Here is a 20,465-nt window from a genome sequence, read left to right on the forward strand (position 1 = left end):
GACAGTCATAACATTTGAAGATGGCTCTAAAAGTTTTAGGGTCAAGGATGGTGGCTCACATCTATAATCCTAGAACTTTCAGAGACCAAAGCAGGAGGATCACTTAAGCCCAGGAGTTCAAGATCAACTTGGGCAACAAAGTGATACCTTGTCTCTACAAAAAGAATTAGCTGGCATAGTGGCATGTGCCTGTAGTCTCAGCTACTTGGGAGGCTGAGGTGAGAGGATAGCTTGAGCCCAAAAGGTCAAGGCTGCAGTGAGCCATGATTGTGTCACTGCACTCCAGCCTGGGTGACAGAGTGAGACCTTAAAAAAAAAAGTCTTTTACAGCAATGGTCTAAAAAGTCTACAAGATGAACTATTTACTTCATAGAATCTTCCTCACTAGAATGAGATAGGGTCTTCTGCAATTTCCCCAGGTGGAGCCAGGGCGGTGGCGGCAGCAGCTGCTACTGCTCTTGCTGCTATTGCTGCTGCCGTTGCTGTTGCTGCCATGTCAAAGGAGAGAAAGACTGAGGAATGCTTCTGCTTCCAGACTTGAGGAAAAAACTCAAACATTTATATATTTTTAAATATAATAATTGTAAACTCTAAGAAAAACTATAAAGCTTAACTGCCATGAAGCAGTTAAATCATCATCCCCAAAGGCTTGCATATCTTGCTCCCTTTTCTCCTACCCCATAGCCACCTTGTCCTTTCCCAAGTCACTAATATCTACTGTAGAACAGTAATAAATACTGAGTTTTGGTATTTTCAAATTATTGTTTCATAATCTTCCTCATGAGAATGTTTTGCTTCTTGATTTCATTTTCAAATGTGGAGGTACAGAACATTTTATGCTTTTCTCTAAAAAAAAACAACTTATGAAATCTAAATTAAGTTATTTTTACTTCTATGATCCTCACTGGGTTTTGTTTTCTGTAAGGTCAATGGATTTTTGGCAGGAAGTATTATTCACCAGTCCTGGATTATATATTAAGATACAGAATTAAATGATCTGCCCTCACATTCAAAAATTAACTGAAATAAAATTGGTAACAATTTTATTCAGCCCTTATTATGTAAAAGGCACTGTGTATGGGATAAGAAGTATGAAACAAGAGCTGCTCTTAAAATGTTTACCTACATTCTTTATTATCTGAAGCTAAAATATACTCTCAATAATGTAGTAAGTCATTTCGATTTTCAATTTTTTTTTTTTTTTTTTTTTTTGAGACGGAGTTTTGCTCTTGTTGCCCAGGCTAGAGTGCAATGGTGCAATCTTGGCTCTCCACAACCTCCACCTCCCAGGTTCAAGCAATTCCCCTGCCTCAATCTCCTGAGTAGCTGGGATTACAGGCGTGCACTACCACGCCCGGCTAATTTTGTATTTTTAGTAGAGACAGGGTTTCTCCATGTTGAGGCTGGTCTGGAACACCTGACCTCAGGTGATCTGCCTGTCTTGGCCTCCCAAAGTGCTGGGATTATAGGCGTGAGCCACAGCACCCAGCCAGTCATTTCAATTTTCTAAAACGTAATAGCATCAGACTCATGGGATGACACACTTTACTTTCAACCTCACAAAAATCCTGCTTTCTGCAACAGAGATTACAGTTAGGTAACAAGCAAAATGTAAAATGTGACAATGTTCTCATTGGTCATTGATAAGCAAGCACTAATTAGATTATAGCCAGTAAGAAAGGGACAAGGTTGGGGGCGGGGGCAAGCAAAGAGGGGTATAGAGAGAGAAAGAGAAAAATGAGAAATAAAAAAAAAAGTTATCTTTACTAAGTTGTCTATTTTAAAGTAACAAGGACAAGGACAAGGAGAAGGACCAAAGTTTAAGAAGAAGAAAAACACAGATTTTTATTGTACTGAAGGAATACTTACAGTTATTTAAAGAAAGATAGAGAAAGTTGACCAAAATCTAAAAAAATTTAGACGGAAACCAGTGTGGATCTCTGTAGACAACCTAATATTCTGACAAGCTAAGTCAGGGCCAAGATAAGGTAAAGAACTGAAAACAGATCTTGTGTGTTGGCTTTTAAGCAGTTTGAAGAACATAGGGAACAAGAGAGAAAACAAAATCATCAACACTGGCCCAATGATACCCTTATAACTTCTTCACCCCACTATTTGAAGCAAATAAAAGAGTCTCTATCACATTGTCCTTCTCCTTACACTGGTTTATAGAATTCAGAACTAGAATTCCCAACACTTCATATCCTTTGGTTTCAAAATAATTTGAACCTAAAGATATCCATGTAAATTTGTTTAAAATGCTTCTTTCTTTTACTGATGGATGCTTGCTTGCACTGCTGTTTTCTCAAGAAGACACTGACAGCAGTCATTTGAGTTGCTGGCACTGCTTTTCCTGGGCCAGTTACAAATGATAGGAAGCTGACAGTAGACAAGAAAAAATCTGTTTTTGTCATCATGCTTTGTTGCAGCCTGATGGGCAATAATGTTGGGTACCATATTTAGCCATGTGCTTTCCCTGTTCTTTAAAAAGTTTATGGTTTGGTACTCATTTGTAAAGTTTCAGCACAGTTCCTTCTTTTACAACCTTTTTTGCAAACAGTAATGGAAAAGCTACCTCATGGCACTTCATACAACTTTAGCCCTCTAGGGATTTTGCTATCTTTGGCAATTTGGCTTTCAAACCCAAGATCTAACTTACGCTTAGTCTTAGTTTGCTTTTTAATTCCAATTTATTTCTTCAGAAGAGGATTACTCTCCCTACTTAATTAGAGGAAAGCCTTTTTAACATTAGTTTTCAAATTAAATACCGGCCCAAGGTTGCATATCAGCTCTGTAACATTTCTAAAGATTTGCAGATCAAGCCAGGGAAGTAGTCTGGTTTACTTTTGTAGAGAAAGTGATACAGACACATTTGGAAACTACTACTTAGTTCAAGATTCCAAGTTCCAAATCTCACTGAAAATAATTGGGGCTTGAATTCCATTTTTCTTCCTGTCTAAGAAAAAGTTGGTACTTAAAAATTGTAAATCTCCTAATATTTCTCAGTCATCAGATACCTTTTCCAAAACAGCATTCTGAGTAGTATAATGCAAATGAATCACCAATTAAATTCCACCCAAGATATTCCTGTACTAAAATTCAAAGGAAAGTGCTTGGCAAAATGCATCTTAGGATCTGCCAAACCCCAAACATGTAAAAACAAATAATAACTCTAGGATGTTTTGCCAACCCCAAAAAAGCCGATGGCCACCCCTCTTTGAGAATGTCTTCATGTTTCTGAATGCCTTCTATTTAGGCTTCATAGTCTAAGTCCTTGGGTGTCAAAGGTCAAGAACCACCAACCAGAGAATTAATAAAACTGAAGCTCTAGGTAAATAAACTTCAAACTCCTAAGCTCTGTTAGAAAGTTTCACACATAGTTCATCTGTTGAGAGAAGATTTTTTTTCCCCATTCAAAGAGCATTTAGCCTTAGGATTGCTTTCATTCAGCAAGGATCACCTACATTCTGATTCTTGTGGTTATTAGAGCAAATCATGGGGTGTTGAGAACTTGGCTTCCTCCATCTTAATAAAACAGTTCAAGTCAGAGAGGCAGTTAATCCCTGGAAGCCTTTGTGATCCCATCCTCTGACATGTTTGATAAATATGGAAATTGTAAAATGTTCTGACTTGTTAAAATTTTTTAAGCCTGCTTAACATGCTCTTTGGCCTCAACATGCACAAAGTGCTAACTTGGCATGCCTCAGAGCCTCCATCACCTTTTCTATTGTATATACACTGACAACCCCTGAAGCATAAATAAGTCATACTTCACAAAGAATGTTTATTCTATGCTCTAAGAGGGACTCTCCTTTTCTCAAGGAAACAAAAGCATGGCAAAGGGGAGGGAGAAAGGGTGTGTACAAAAATATGTGGCAGAAAGGAAAAAAACCCTTCAATTCTAAATAATTACAAAATTGAAGACCATAAAAAAATCTGGGTTAGGGATAGGTGTGTCTACATTTGGCTTATAAACAGATCTTTCAGAGTCTGAAATTACCATGGTAGGAAAAAACTATTCCTTTTTGTTTCTTGCATTACAAAAGGTAATGAATAATATAGTTTTCTTTCAGTACCTCCTGTAATTCAAATGAGTCCACTCCCCTTTAACGCTATTCAAAGTTAAGAAAATAAAATACTATTATGACCTGTATCTGGCCACCAATGAGCAAGAAAACAAGTTCTGATTACATGAATAGATGCAACTTCTACTCATCTCAAATAACTAATCATCTTGGAGATTGAATAAACAACTATATAAATACCAAGAAAGAAGGCTTGTAACTGTATGAGCCAGGTGCAGTGTTTAGAAACTCTGTAGACACAAAATTCAAAAGGAAACTCTGTGGAAAAAAAAATACACACAAAGACAGCATGCTCATGAAATACTGATGACGCACTGGAGTACTTCAGAATCTATAGCCAGCTACATTCATCATTTGTAGACATTATTGATATCCCCAGATCCAACCATAGAATTCCCAGCACTTTGACTGTTTCCAGAAGATTGCTTTCATGGGGTCTCCTGAGGCTGCTGCTTACACTAAAGTGAGAAGCAGATGGCTGCAAGGTAGACTGGAAACAAAGGCCTCATGGATGCAGAGATAGGCACATCTTAGTAAAAAGAAAAGCAGCAGTAAAATAGCTGAGTGGCAGAGAACTGGCGGGAGAAGGAAAAGAAGCTAAGAGTCAGGATGACATCCATACTATTAAAACTATCCAGGAAAAACTGAGAATTAGCTATAGTCCTAATTCTTAGTTCTCAGGGCCTGCTGGTTTCAGGCAGACAGGAAAAGAAATGACCAGACCATTACAAGGGGCAAGAACTTGACCTATGGCTGCTGGGGAAGAAAACAAGGATTAAAAAAAAAAAAAAAGAGTATAAATGTCGACCCTCAGGCTGGTCCTGGTACCCCAATTAAGGAAGGAAGGAAAGTAGACAAATTATGACTTTAGGACAGAAAAAATAATCAGAAGGATTGAGAATATTATCTTCTACCTTAGCATCAATACCACATTGCTCAAAAATAGTTGCAGCTCAGAATAGCATGGCATGAAGAAAATAACACTACCGAGAGAAAAGGAGACTGTATTAATTAGTGCATTCTCACTCTGCTATAAAGAACTACCTGAGACTGGGTAATTTATAAAGAAAGAGGTTTAATTGGCTCACGGTTCCACAGGCTGTTAAGGAAGCATGGCTGAAGAGGCCTCAGGAAACTTACAATCATGGCAGGAGGTGAAGAGGATGCTTGCATATCTTCACATGGCAGAGCAGGAGAGAGATCAAAGGGGGAAAGGGCTACACACTTTTAAACAACCAGATCTCATGAGAACTCACTCACTATCACAAGAACAGCAAAAGGGAAATTCACCCCCATGATCCAATCACTTCCTACTAGGTCCCTCCCACAACACTGGGAATTACAATTCAACATGAGATTTGGGTGGGCACACAGAGCCAAACAAGATCACAGAACAACCAAACTAATGACTCAGTCACCCATCTTCTCCTATGGGAGGCAGAATACCCAAATGTTAAGCTCAGTGCTTCTCAAACTTTAATGTGCACGAGACTCGCCTGCAGGATCTTATTCAGATGCAGATTCTGATTCAGGAGGTCTGGAGTGAGGCCAGAGATTTTGCAGATTTTGCATTTTCAAAAAGCTCCCAGGTGATGCTCTAGGGCTGCTGTGAGGACCAAGAGTTCATATGGACCTTACCCAGGTAATTTCTGGCTTACCTCATGAGCCTGGACAAGTTGTTGAACTTCTCTGATTTTTTGGTGTCTTCATTTATTGAATGGAGAGAGCAAGGTTATCACATTGATATGAGGAACAAACAAAACAATTTAACTTAATGCCTAGCTATTATCATCACTAGCGCAATAGTTTCCAAAGCATAATACCATTGGTGGTAAAAGGAAAAACTTTTTAAAATTGTAATTGCTAGGCAATATTTTGATATTAGAAAAAACATAACTATTACCTTAAACCCAAGATTTCATGAGTATTATCACTTAGGATAAAGCTAAGTTTAAAAGAAAAAGCTAATTTTAAAAATTGCAAAGTAAATAAAGGTACAAGCGGTAAGACAAAGAACAAATATGGTGAAGATGATACTCAGTAGACTAAAGTTTGGGAAACATCAATTAACACCAGGATTAGCAAGCTCCTTGAAGTCAAGGGCTTGACCAGATTATCCTATTATAAGGAGTAGGTGTGTGGTAGAGTTTTAAATGCATTTCAATTCTTTCTGGTCATTTAAGTCTTAAAAGCTGTATTTTAATCAAATGATACTCATCTTCATACTTATTCATATATATTGCATAACTGTGCTATCATGAATTGTGAAGCTATCCATAAGATTAAGAGAAACAAATTCTGTTGAATATGGCCATTTTCCCCCTTGATACTTAAATTAACCTATCTAAACTACCTCCCGACAGTGGGTAGATAACAGAATTATTCCCCCAAGGAAAGGAAAAGCTATGATTTCATGTATCCAGTATTATGATGTTTCTCTTTTCCCACAAAAGTAGCGTAACACCATTATTAGGTAATTTGTGATCAAAGAGATGGATGTGGATAACCGAACACTTTACAACTGAATTTGTCATACCTTTAACAGCAACCATTAGAGCAAACAGGAAGTCTGGGGTCATAGATGAGTAGGAAACAGCATATTATGAGTAGTACAGTTTTCAAAACACAACTATAAAAGGCTTCCTGATGTATGTAGCATCTAATGTCTGATGTACTTGAAGCAACATCTCATTCTTGTAATTTTGCTGTAGAAGGCTGATGGTTTTTAGTCAATAAATAAAAGGTAAACACAAGCATATGTCCAAACTTCAGTCGTTCATTTGTCCGTCAGTGGTTCATTTGTCTGTAATGTGAACCACTTCTCCAATGAATTAGATAACAGTTTTCAAATATTGTCCTGAAAGAATATTTTCTCAAGTTTTTGGTGCTATTCATAGTATAATAGTTATAGATATATAACACACTTTTTTAGGGGGGAACGGAGTCTCGCTCTGTCACCAGGCTGGAGTGCAGTGGCACGATATTGGCTCACAGCAACCTCTGCCTCTCGGGTTCAAGTGATTCTCCTGCCTCAGCCTCCTGAGTAGCTGGGATTACAGGCATGCGCCACCACACCTGGCTAATTTTTTATTTTTAGTACAGATGGGGTTTCACCATGTTGGCCAGGATGGTCTCGATCTCCTGACATCGTGATCTGCCCGCCTCGGCCTCCCAAAGTGCTGGGATTACAGGCATGAGCCACTGCACCCGGCCAGATATAACACACTTTTACGTTTAATATGTGTTATTAACATTTTTCTGTCACTTTATTAAGTCTAGACAATCAGCAAAACAATAAATCAGCCCCTGATTGATTGTGTTTGCTGATTTTCATGGTGTTAATACTTCTACCATGGCTGATCTGAAGCTATCAACATGATGTTAATGAACATGAAGTTGTGAAGAGATGTACAATAGTATACACCACTATATAGTATTTCCAATACAGATACAAGAGACACAAATAACCTCAAGAGCATAGGTAATAAAATGTAGTAAAACACAATTACTGAGTTTTTAGTATTATTTTTGGTTTTAACTAATTTATTTAATTGTAAGTTTATATAGTTTAATTTTTACTGATAACTGGCTCACAAAATTTCTGAAAATTTAATCACTAGATCTTGGGAGCTGGTGGGGCTGCCTCCAACACACCAGTGGCCACGTACCACATCCCACACATTGCTGCCACCACCCGATTTACATATCAATTTTGAGCTTTCTAAGTTAAAAAATTCTTGCATAAATGTAATAAATTTTGGGTGTTAAAGAAATGACAATAAAAATAACCATACAGATAATATGATTTGTATATTTTATGTAGCCAAGTTTGTAGTTAACAATGGAAAACTTAAGAAATATTTCTGCCCTTCAGGCTCTACAAAATCAAATAATAAAAGCAACACTGCACCTTGGGGAAGAAAGGTAGGAAACAGATATTCATTTGAATAAGAAAAAAAAAAGGACATCAAGCTATGAATAAAAATATCTGTACTGATTTTTCACAAATACAACTGGTCAGAAAAACTCGATTTGCTAATGGAAGGAGGCTGCTTATAATTGAATCCTAAAGAATGTTTTCTATGAGACAACCACCACAACGTAAATGTTTTAGATGCTATCATTACATGCCAATACCAACTTTTTAATTTGTAAAAGATAAAAGAGGAAATTATAAGCAAATCTAAAGCTATTTCACTAATCCCTCTAGCTGAAGTAAACCACTCAGAGAATTAGAGAGCTTATTCCACAAAATGGTCATTTATGATGTCAACTAGTACTTTTAAAAGACTTTCAAACACTGGTCTGCATTGCCCTGGTTGAAAAGCTAAAAGCAGTTAAGTTGTGCTTGTTCCCTTAGAAAAGTTCAATTAACCAGTTTATATCAAAAGGATGAACATTCAACTACCTTCCCTTTCATGGAGAATAGTTTGTGTGAATAGTGTACCAAAGCCTCCTATAAAATCCTATGGAATTGTTTATTTCAAAAGTTAAGTCTTCAAAGCTCAGGGAAATACACAGCACATACATTGTTTATCTCTACAAAATGGAACATACGGAAAAATTTACAACTGTCAAGTGTTATTATGCTGCAAAACAAACATGTGGAAGAACACAACAGGGATAAATATGGTGAGATTTGTTCACCAACTGGAGATGCTGGAGGCACGTGGAAGATTTTACAAAAATTGCAACGTTTAAGACATTGGCAGGACATTTGTGCTAACCTGCGCTTTATGACAAGATGGCACACAATAGTTCAACTGTTCCTTCTGAATTATAATTCAGGTTTAGTCATGTAGGTCAATATGAAAAGCAGCCCTTTAAAAACAGAAAGAGGCAGCCCAGGCTGGCACGGTGGCTCACACCTGTAATTCAGCACTTTGGGAGGCTGAGGCAGGCAGATCACCAGGTCAGAAGATTGAGACCATCCTGGCCAGTGTGGTAAAACCCTGTCTCTACTAAAAATAAAAAAATTAGCTGGGTGTGGCAGCACATGCCTGTAATCCCAACTACTCGGGAGGCTGAGGCACAAGAATTGCTTGAATCCAGGAGGCAGAGGTTGCAGTGAGCCAAGATCGCGCCAGCGCACCCAACCTGGTGACACAGTGAGACAAAGAAAGGAGAAAAAGAAAAGAAAGAGAAGAAAAAAGGAAAGGAAAGGAGAAAGGAGAAAGGAAGGAAGAAAGGAAGCGGGGGGAAGGAAGGGGGAGGGAGGGACGGAGAGAGGGAGGGAGGGAAATAATTCCTGTCTTGTGTTAAAAATTCCCAAGCAGCAATTATGGGTACTAAAGAAAAAAAAAGTGAAACCGCTAAAATCATAAAATAAAATAAAATCATAAAATAAAATAAAATAACAGAATGATAAATATTGAAATTAAAAGGTAGTTGAAAATTATTTTTAAAAATATTTGCCATAGGGTAAACAGGTTGTTAGTTTTTTAAAAACTTCATAGCGATACACATTGATGAATTAAGTCAATTTTAAAATTTAATCCACTTTTGCAATGACTTTCAGGTTTAAAAAGGCACTAAAACCTACATTTTAAAATGTAAAACTTTGCAGTCATCTCCCCAAATCCTCTCAATGTGGTCTAGTATTGGAATATATGTTTTCACACATAAAACTTGAATGAAAAAAATAATAATGTCTCCCAAATTCTCAATATCAGCAGTGCCCCAAAGAAAAATTCCTTCTAAGTATAAAGAGAGAAAAGCAATTCCCAGGAAATAAAGGCACTCTCTGTCCAAAGCTCACATACACTAAATGCAGAGGCTGAAATAAGACTTGGATGTTCTTTCTGCTTTCTCCAGTCTTCTAGTCATTACTTTTAACAGGCAAAGAATAACTAAACAGCGAAACTCTGACGGGAGCACATACTTTCCACACATCCTAAATGTCAAAGGCCTGTTTAGAGAAAGGCCAAACAGTCTACTGCATCTTAAATGTAAGGGCCAGAATTAGGAGATGTTTCTGACTAAGGAGTTTATTTCTGCCTCTACCACTGCTTCATTTTGTAACGTTAGCAAAGAGATTTATCTGTTCCTCATTTGGCTTTAAAAATAAAGATAGAGACACATAACCTCTACTTTGCTCTCAGAATATTGTGAGGCCACAATAAATAATGCCCATAAAAGCTTTGATTTTGTAAGGGAAAAAAAATGACATAGACAGGAGAGATTTTAGCGATTTCTGGAAGACCTGTGGGGGTCAAGATGAAACACAAGGAACAGATAAACCACGGATCACAGGGAAAAGCCTGAAAAGCTTTCTTATTTATTTTCCAGGTGAAATTGTCTTTGAAACTAAACCAATAAACTGCCATATCCAATTTGATATCCAATATCCAATATCCAATATTCAAATTGTCTTTGAAACTAAACCAATAAACTGCCATATCCAATATGATCCAAACTAGATCATATCCAATTTCCACTTCTTTAACATTCACTTATGCCATCACTACACATTATGACTTCTGAACAGGTAAGAGACAACTAGAACAACCGCAGTAATGATTAGAAAATCAGAGGAAAATTCAGTTGCTTGATTTCTAAGGCCTGGTTTCTGAGATTAAAAAAAAAAAGAGGAATTAGAAAATTAGTATTAAAAAATAGTCTTCAGGCCTCTTTATAGTCCCATTTGCCTCTTTGATGAGAAGTCATCAATATAACTGCCAAGATTTCTTGGTGGGAAAATAAGTTTGTAAGATGAAACAACTATAGCTAATCGAACCTTAGTTTCTGGATATACACCAGTATTTGCATTTCAGTTATTAAGGACTGGTACACAGTGTTTTTTACTGAATCTTCTCTCTGAAAGAGAACTAGCACCGAGAATCAACCTTCTGGAGCATTAAAGTTGTGAAACAGTAATGAGGAAAGCTTTTCCTTGCATATTAGCACTCAAAACTGGAGGGATTAATGTTATATGTTTAAACTCTCATATCTCACTCAAGAATGTAACTCAGGATATGTTAATTTGTTTTAAAAACTAATTATTCACTTTGTAAAGATAGGAATTAATTTTCCTTTTATCAGTTTATGTTTTCACAGAGTATTTGGGCATATACATAAAACACAAACAACTCATTTTTGAACACTGTAAAACGAACATCATGCCACTCTTCCAAACAAACATCTTAAGTTATTTTTAAAAAGAGAAAGAAAAGAAAAGTCAGACTCTGCAAATAAGATAAAACAAGAAAATCCATGAGTATAATCCACAGAAATAATCCACAGTTTAATTTCTATAAGGGAAAAGAACTGGGTAAATTAAGTTAGTAAGAGTCAAAAGAACCAGAGATTATACCAGGAAGATCTTTCCACAGTATAGATCTGGTATATATTTAAGTTTAGCAAACCAAAGTTAATTCCCTTCAGTCAAATCCTCCTCTTACTTCTGCTTGAAATCCAAGGTGCATGGTGATAAATGTGCACAATTTGCCTAATTTGCAGTATTAGACATCCCAATCCCTTCAGATAAGCCCTCCAGAAATTGAGAAACTGAAATGGCTTACTATTTTTCCCTAAAGAATTTTTGCTTTGGGAACGTCATTACCCTAACTTCTGTATAATCTTTGTCTGGGGAACTTAAAATAAGAGATTTACCTTTTTTGCTAAAAGTGGTATCTGTATCTGCCTGAAATGATGAACAAGGGACATCCGTTATTTAATTAACTCTATCTGATGTGAATTTTGTATCAAATGGGGTTATATAAATAAACTATCTTTTCAATATTCTTATTGTAGGCTTAAGAAGACAAATAGGCTGGGCACGATGGCTCACACTTGCAATCCTTGCACTTTGGGAGGCCAAGGCATAAGGATCACTTGAGCTCAAGAGTTCGAGACCAGCCTTGGAAACACAGTGAGACTCTGACTCCACAAAATACAAAATTAACTGGACACAGTGGCAAGCACCTGTAGTCCCAGATACTCGGGAGCCTGAAGTAGGAGGACTGCTTAAACCCAGGAGGCAGAGGCTGCAGTGATCTGTGAGTGTACCACTGCACTCCAACCTGGGTAATAGAGTAAGACCATGTTCCCCCCACACCCCCCCCAAAAAAAACCAGATAATTCTTACTGATCTTAAAACATGTCTAATCTATTCTGAGTCAGATAAGAACTCTGATAAATCCTATATTCCAGTGGTATGAAAAGTCAGTAATTGCAAAATGAGAAGTATTTCCAATTATTTTTTATCCAAGGTACACCAAAAAAAAAAAAAAAAATGAACAAAATCCCCCCAAAGCTGTATTAACAACTAGTAAAATATAGTCAGTGGTCATCTAAGAAGGGTAAGGAAAACTAACATACAGTGATCCGTTTGTATCTCAGATTTTGTTTTTTAAAAAACACTTCTTTCTTAGGAACAACAATAAAATGACTGTGATTGTTCCTAAGAAACAATCAAATTTAGTCAACATCAACACCTTCCATCATCTTTCACAAATAAACTTGAAGAAAATGCATCTTAACTGACAGTTTATGTTCACTCAGGTCTTTTCAGAGCATTCATTCAACCCTCTCTGGGACGATTCAGCCCCATAGCCTACTTCGGCTCAATGGTGACTGGGAAAAAAGAGGATCATTAATTTATCAACGGGTTCCACTTGAGCCATCTCCAAGCAGTGTGTGGGAAGGCCTGTTAAGTGGTCAAAACAGCGGAAGCCATAGCCTTCTGCCCTCCTCGTGCTTTCTATGTAGCTTGTTGGAAAACCAGGCAGTTCGGTGAGTTTCGTTATCTTTCAGGATGCACTGAATTGAAAACTGCATGATGTATCTCAACTTCTAGTTAAAAATTTCACAAAATTATCCATGTAAATGTCATCCAAATATAACTGGAAAAATGAATGAGAGTTGGCAGAAGTGCTGATATTAACTGACACTTTATACTTAAAACATCCAAATAGAAAAAAAAAATTGATGTTTGTAGTCTGGAATAAAAACAAACATTAAGAGATTTTAAAATTAGGGAATGTGTGAAGATAGAAATATAAGAGCATGTGTTGAAAAGCAGCATTATTATTTTTCACATTTACTTATGTTTAAATAAATATTCAAAGTTAAATACAGGAATACCATATGTAGCTCTAAACCCTAACATGTTATATAGGATGATTTTTCTCTTGCTTTAATTATTTAACAACATTTAACAAAATTTTAATGGGTGTCTACTATAGGCCAGGTATTGTGGTAGAGAATGAAAAAGACATGGCCACCGCCTTCTGGAATCTTGGGGGGAGATAAGGAACTGTAAAGTGTAACGAGCACTACGATGATGCAGTAATAAAGAACAGAACACAGAAGTACCTAGCCTAAGCGAAGGTCACTTGAGGAAGTCGAGTTTAGGTTGAAACCAGAGGCCAAGTAGCAATGATCCCCAAGAAGGATCAGGAAGGCAGCAGAGGAACACTATGTGGAAGAGCTGAAATAAGAGAGATCTGAATGAAACTGAAAGAAACTCACTAGAGCTAGGGTATGCACAGGGTAATAGTGGTGTAAGATAGAGCTGAAAGAAGTGATAAACAAGACCTGATCAAGAAGGGCTCTCCCCTAAGAGCAATAAAACTCACTAGAATGTTTATAAAGGGAAATAATATTATCCTGTTATCACTCTATCTACAGTGTGGAGTACGGAATAGTGTGGCAAAGCAGAGAATAGCAGAAGGCTATTGTCACAGTATTGTGTGAGATGATAGTGCCTTGGACTGAAATGGAAGCACCCAAAGAAGAGATGTAGAAAAACTTAGGAACTATTTAGGCAGTAGAATTATCAGCACTCTGTTTGATGATGAAATGTAGAGAGGGCAAAAGAACACGGGCATCTCCCATTTTTCTGATTGGAGCCATGGTAGATAAACTCATTGGAAGCAGAGCAAATCTGGAGAGAAAGGGGTGGAAAAGAAATAAGATTAAAAACAAAATTTGAAATGCCTGGGAAGCCAGGCTGATGTGAGTGCCAAAATAAATAGGAGATAAAAAGTGGAGAATAGCTGTGATGGTGAAGAGAGAGACAGAGTGCTAAATACTGAAGTAGTAGAAAAATTTCTTAAAACAAGAGACTCTTAGGGTTAGGAGCCACTAGAAAGGGAGGTAAAAATAATACAAGGAACTTTATTTTGCATGCTTACTGTGTACCTGCTATGCTTAGCACTTTAAAGATATTATCACTTTTGATCTTCACAACAACTCTATGACCTAGGTATTATCTTCAACACCCAAGAAAACTGAGGCTGAGAGATACATAATTTGTCCAAGATTTCACAGTAACAGACACAAATTTGAATCAAAGTATGCCTGATTGTAAAGTCCATGCTCATAATCACTAGGCTACATACAGAATTTGAGAGAAAGATAGAATCAGAGAAAAATCAAAATCCTTCTAAGGTGAATATGGATGGAACCTAGGGCTTTAGGAAAAGAAAAAAAATTACATCATTCAGAGCAGAAGCAACAGAGGAAAAGAATCATGGGAGAATATTTATAGTTTTGACGGTAAATGAGGAAGACATTTTCCATCTCAGATTTCTATTCTTACCATTGACTTGAAAATAGTCATTTGCTGAGGATCAAGACAGAACTGACCTGTAAGATGTTTGAGAAGAGTGGAAAATATCTGAAACTGCCATTCATTCATTCATTCACTGAACAACTTTTTTTTTAAGATACCAGGGTTTCTCTATGTTACTCAGGCTGGTCTTAAACTCCTAACCTCAAGCGATCTTCCCACTTCAGCCTCCCTGCTATTTTAACAAATTGAAGGTCTGTGGCAACACTGAATGTAGCAACTCTGTTGCCACCATGTTTCCAACAGCATGTGCTCACTTCATGTGTTTTTGTTACATTTTGGTAATTTTCACAATATTTCAAATTTTTCATTATTTTATCTGTTATGGTGATTTAAGAACAGTGATCTTTGATGTTGATATGGTTTGGCTCTGTGTCCCCACCCAAATATCACCTTGAATTGTAATCATCCCCACGTATCAAGGGCAGGGCCAGGTGGAGATAATTGAATCATGGGGGTGGTTTCTCCTATACTGTTCTCATGGTAGTGAATAAGATCTGATGGTTTGATAAGGGGAAACCCATTTCACTTGATTCTCATTCTCTTTTTGCCTGCTTGCCATCCATGTAAGACATGACTTGCTCCTCCTTGCCTTCCACCATGATTTTGAGGCTTCCCTAGCCACGTGGAACTGTAAGTCCAATAAACCCCTTTCTTTTGTAAATTGCCCAGTCTCAGGTACATCTTTATCAGCAGCGTGAAAATGGACTAATACAGATGTTAATCTTGTAATTGTTTGGGGGCACTATCAAACACACCTTGTAAGACAGTAGACTTAATTGATAAACGTTGTGTGAGTTCTGACTGCTTTACCAACTGGCCATTCCTTCATCTCTCTCCCTCTCCTCAGGCCTCCCTATTCCTTGAGACACAACAATATTGAAATTAGGCCAATTAATAACCCTACAGTGGCCTTTAAGTGTTCACATTAAAGGAAGAGTTACACGTCTCTCACTTTAAATTAAGCTTAGTGAGGAAAGCATGTTGAAAGCCAAGACAGGTCAAACAGTTAACCAAGCTGTGAATGCAAATGAAAAGTTCTTGAGGGAAATTAAATCTGCTACTCCAGTGAACAAATAAATAACACAAAGTGAAACAGCTGTATTGCTGATATGGAGGGTTTTGGTGATCTGATAGAAGATCAAACCAGCCACAACACTACCTTAAACCAAAGCCTAATTCAGAGCAAGTCCATAACTGTCTTCAATTCTATGAAGGCTGAGAGAGGTGAGGAAGCTGCAGAAGAAATGTATGGAGCCAGCAGAGGTTGCTTCATGAGGTTTAAGGAAAGAAGTTATTCCATTCCATAACGTATTATAGAAGTGCAAGGTGGAGCAGCAAGTACTGATATAAAAGCTGCAGAAAGTTATCCAGAAAATCTAGCTAAGATCATTAATGTTGTTTAGCCACACTAAACAACAGAGTTTTCATGTAAATAAAACAGCCTTCTGTTGGAAGAAGATGTCATCTCAGACTTTCGTGGCTTGAAAGGAAAAGTCAGTGCCTGGCTACAAAGCTACAAAAGAGAGGCTGACTTTTTTTTTTTTTTTTTTTTTTTTTTAACAGGCTAATGCAGCTGGTGACTTTAAGTTGAAACCAATGCTCATTTGTCATTCCAAAAATCCTAGGTTCCTAAGAATTATGCTAAATCTACTCTGCCTATGCTCCGGAAATAGAACAACAAAGCCTAGATCACAGCACCTCTGGTTACAGTGTGGTTCACTGAATATTTTAAGTCCAGTGTTGAGACCTACTGAAAACCTATTATCAGCATCCTTAAAGAAAAGAAATTCCAACCAAGAATTTCATATCCCACCAAACTAAGCTTCATAAATTAAGGAAAAATAAAATCCTTCTCAGATAAGCAAATGCTGAGGGAATCCACTTCAACTAGAGAAGCCTTTTAAGAGGTCTATAAGGGAGTGCTAAACAGGGAATCAAGAGAATGACACCTGTTACCACAAAACACCTTGAAGCATGGCACCAACATACACTACAAAGCAAGTACACAATCAAGTCTTACACGACAACCAGGCAACAACATGATGACAGCATCAAAATCTCACATATCAATACTAACCCTGAATGTAAATGGGCTGAACGTCCCACGTAAAAGACACAGAGCAGAAAGCTGACTATAAAAACAAGACTCAACCATCTGCTGCTAAGAGATTCATTTCACATGTAATGAAACCCACAGGCTCCAAGTAAAGAGATAAAGAAAGACCTAGCATGCAAATGGAAAATAAAAGCAAACAGGAGTTACTATTCTTATATCAGACAGAACAGACTTCAAACCAATAACAAAGAAGGGCATTATATAATGATAAAGGGTAAAAATCAACAAGAAGACTTAACTATCCTAAATATATACCCACCCAACACTGGAGCACTGAGATTCATAAAACAAGTTCTTCTTGACCTATGAAGAACTTAAGACAGCTACACAAAAATAGAGGGGGACTTCAATGCCCCACTGACAGCATTGGAAAGATCATTGAGGCTTTCCAATGATCTTTCTAACAAAGAAAACTAACAAAGAAACTCTAGATTTAGATTCAACACTTGACCAATTAGACCTAATAGACATCTATAGAACAGTCTACCCAATGACCACAGAATATATATTCTTCTCATCTCCACATGGAATATATTCTAAGATCAACCATATGTTTGATCATAAAGTAGGTATCAATAAATTCAAAAACTTCAAAATCATATCAAGCATACTCTTAGACCACAGTGCAATAAAAACAGAAATTAGTATCAATAAGATCTCTCAAAATTACACAAATACATGGAAATTACACAACTTGCTCCTGAATAAGTCCTGGGTGAACATCAAAATTAACGCAGAAATAAAAAAAAAAAGATAACAATGAAAATAGAAACATAACTTCCAAAAATCCCTGGTATACAGCTAAAACACCATTAAGAGGAAAGCTTATAACATGAAATTCCTTCATCAAGAAGTAAGAGCTATCTCAAATTAACAATCCAACTTTATACCTAACAGAATTAGAAAAAACACACCCTCAAAGCTAGCAGAAAAAAAGAAATAACCAAAATTAGAGAAAAATTGAATGAAATTGAGATATAAAAATCCATACAAAAGATCAATAAAACCAACAGCTGGGTCTTTGAAAGAATCAACAAGACTGATAAACTGCTAGCTAAATTAACAAAAAAGAGAGAGATCAAATTAGTACACAAATAACAAAGATGACATCACAACTGATCCCACAGAAAAACCAAAGATCCTCAGAGACTACTTTGAACAACTCTATGCATACTAATTAGAAGATCTAGACAAAGTAGATAAATTCCTGGAAACACAGTCTCCCAAGATTGAATCAGGAAGAGATTGAAACCCTGAGTAGACCAATAATGAGTTCAGAAATTAAACCAAATAATAGTAACAAAAAAAAAAACCCTACCCAAAAAAAAAAAAAAAAAAAGGCCTAGACTATATGGATTCACAGCCAAATTCTACCAGACATACAGAGAAGAACTGGTACCAATCCTACTAAAACTGTTCCGAAAATTGAGGAAGAGCGGCTCCTCCCTAACTCATTCTATGAAGCCAGCACTACCTGATACCAGAATCTGGCAGAGACATAATAAACACAGCAAACTTCAGGCCAATATCCCTGATAAACATACGTGTAAAAATCCTCAACAAAATACTAGCAAACTGAATTCAGCAGCATATCAAAAATTTAATACACCATGATCAAGTAGGCTTCATTCCTGAGATGCAAGGCTGGCTCAACATATGCAAATCAATCAATGTGACTCACAACATAAACAGAATTAAAAGCAAAAAATATGATCATAATAGATGCAGAAAAAGCTTTCAACAAAATCCAACATCCCTCTGTGATTTAAAAAAAAAAAAAAAAAAAAACCCTCAACAGACTAGGCACCAAAGGAATATACTTCAAAATAATAAGAGCTATGACAAACCCACAGCCAATGTCATACTGAATGAGCAAGAACTGAAGCAATTCCCTTTGAGAACTGGAACAAGAAAAAGGTGCCTAATCTCGCCACTACTATTCAACATACTACTGGAAATCCTAGCCACAGCAATCAGGCAAAAGAAAAAAACAAAAAGGCACCCAAATAGGAAAAGAAGAAGTCAAACTATCTCTCTTCACTGACAATATGATTTCATACCTACAAAACCCTGAAGACTCTGCCAAAAGCCTCCTAGAACTGCTAAATAGTTTTAGTAAAGTTTCAGGATTAAAAAAAAAATCAATGTAAAAAATCAGTAGCATTTCTACACACTCCTAACATCCAGGCTGAAAATCAAATCAAGAACACAATCCCATTTACAATAGCCACAAAGTAAATAAAATACCTAAGAATACATCAAACCAAGGAGGGGAAAGATCTCTATAAGGACAACTACAAAACACTGCTGAAAAAATCAGAGATGACACAAATAAATGAAGAAACATTATTCCATGCTCATGAATTGGAAGAAACAATATAATTAAAATGGCCATACTGCCCAAAGCAATCTGCAGATTCAGTGCTATTCCTATCAAACTACCAATGTCGTTTTCAAAGAATTAGGAAAAAACTATTCTAAAATTCACATAGAATTTTAGAGACCAAATAGCCAAAGCAATACCAAGCAAAAAGAACAAAGCTGGAAGCATTACACTAATTGACTTCAAACTATACTATATGGCTACAGTAACCAAAACAGCATGGTACTGGTACAAAAACACATAGATCAATACAGTAGAATAGAAAACTCAGAAATAAAGCCACACATTCAATCATCTGATCTTTGACAAGGCTGACAACAAGCAATAGGAAAAGAACTCCCTGTTCAATAAATGGTGCTGGAATAGCTGGCTAGCCATATGGAGAAAAAATGAAATTGAACTCCTAATTTTCCCCATATACAAAAATTAACTCAGGGTAAATTAAATATTTAAGTGTAAGACCTCAAACTATAAATGTCTTAGAAGAAAACCCAGAAAATAACCTTCTTGATATCAGCCTGGGCAAAGAAGTTTTAGCTAAGGCCCCAAAAGCAACTGCAACAACAACAATTGACAAGTGGGACCTAATTAAAGTTAAGAACTTCTGCACAGCAAAAGACACTATCAACAGAGTAAACAGAAAACCCATAGAATGGGAGAGAGTATTCACAAACTATGCATCCAACAGAGGTCTAATATCCAGAATCTATAAGGAACTTAAACAATTCAACAAGCAAAAAACAACCCCATTAAAAAAATGGGCAAAGGACATGAACAAACACTTCTCAAAAGAAAACATACCAAAAAATAAGTCGGACGCGGTGACTCACACCAGTAATCCGAGCACTTTGGGAGACAGAGGCAGGTGGATCACTTGAGGTCAGGAGTTCAGGACCAGCCTGGCTGACAAGGTGAAACTCCATCTCTACTAAAAATACAAAAATTAGCCAGGTATCATGGTGCACGCCTGTAATCACAGCTAAACAGGAGGCAAGGCAGGAGAACTGATTCAATCCAGGAGGCGGAGGTTGCAGTGAGCCAGGGCTGTACTCCAGCCTGGATAACAGAGGGAGACTGTCTCAAAAAAAAAAGAAGATGACATACCAAAAATAGATGTTCGTGAGATTGTGGATTGTGGAGAAAAGGGAATGTTTATACACCACTGGTGGGACTGCAAATTAGGTCAGTCATTGTAGAAAGTAGTTTGAAGGTTTCTCAAACAACCTGCAACAGAGCTGTTAATTGGCCCAGTAATCCCATTACTGGGTATATACCCAAAGGAATATAAATCATTCTACCATAAAG

The 20,465-nt window shown here is 36.9% G+C and overlaps 1 protein-coding gene across 9 annotated transcripts in view; it reads right to left on the bottom strand.

The window, feature by feature from the left end:
• RAD51B (RAD51 paralog B) overlaps positions 1-20,465 on the bottom strand; it is a 776,005-nt gene that overhangs the window by 559,206 nt on the left and 196,334 nt on the right. The gene's annotated exons all lie outside the window — the stretch shown is intronic.

The sequence above is a fragment of the Piliocolobus tephrosceles genome, chromosome 6 (genome assembly GCF_002776525.5).
Source record: "Piliocolobus tephrosceles isolate RC106 chromosome 6, ASM277652v3, whole genome shotgun sequence".
NCBI lineage: Eukaryota > Metazoa > Chordata > Mammalia > Primates > Cercopithecidae > Piliocolobus > Piliocolobus tephrosceles.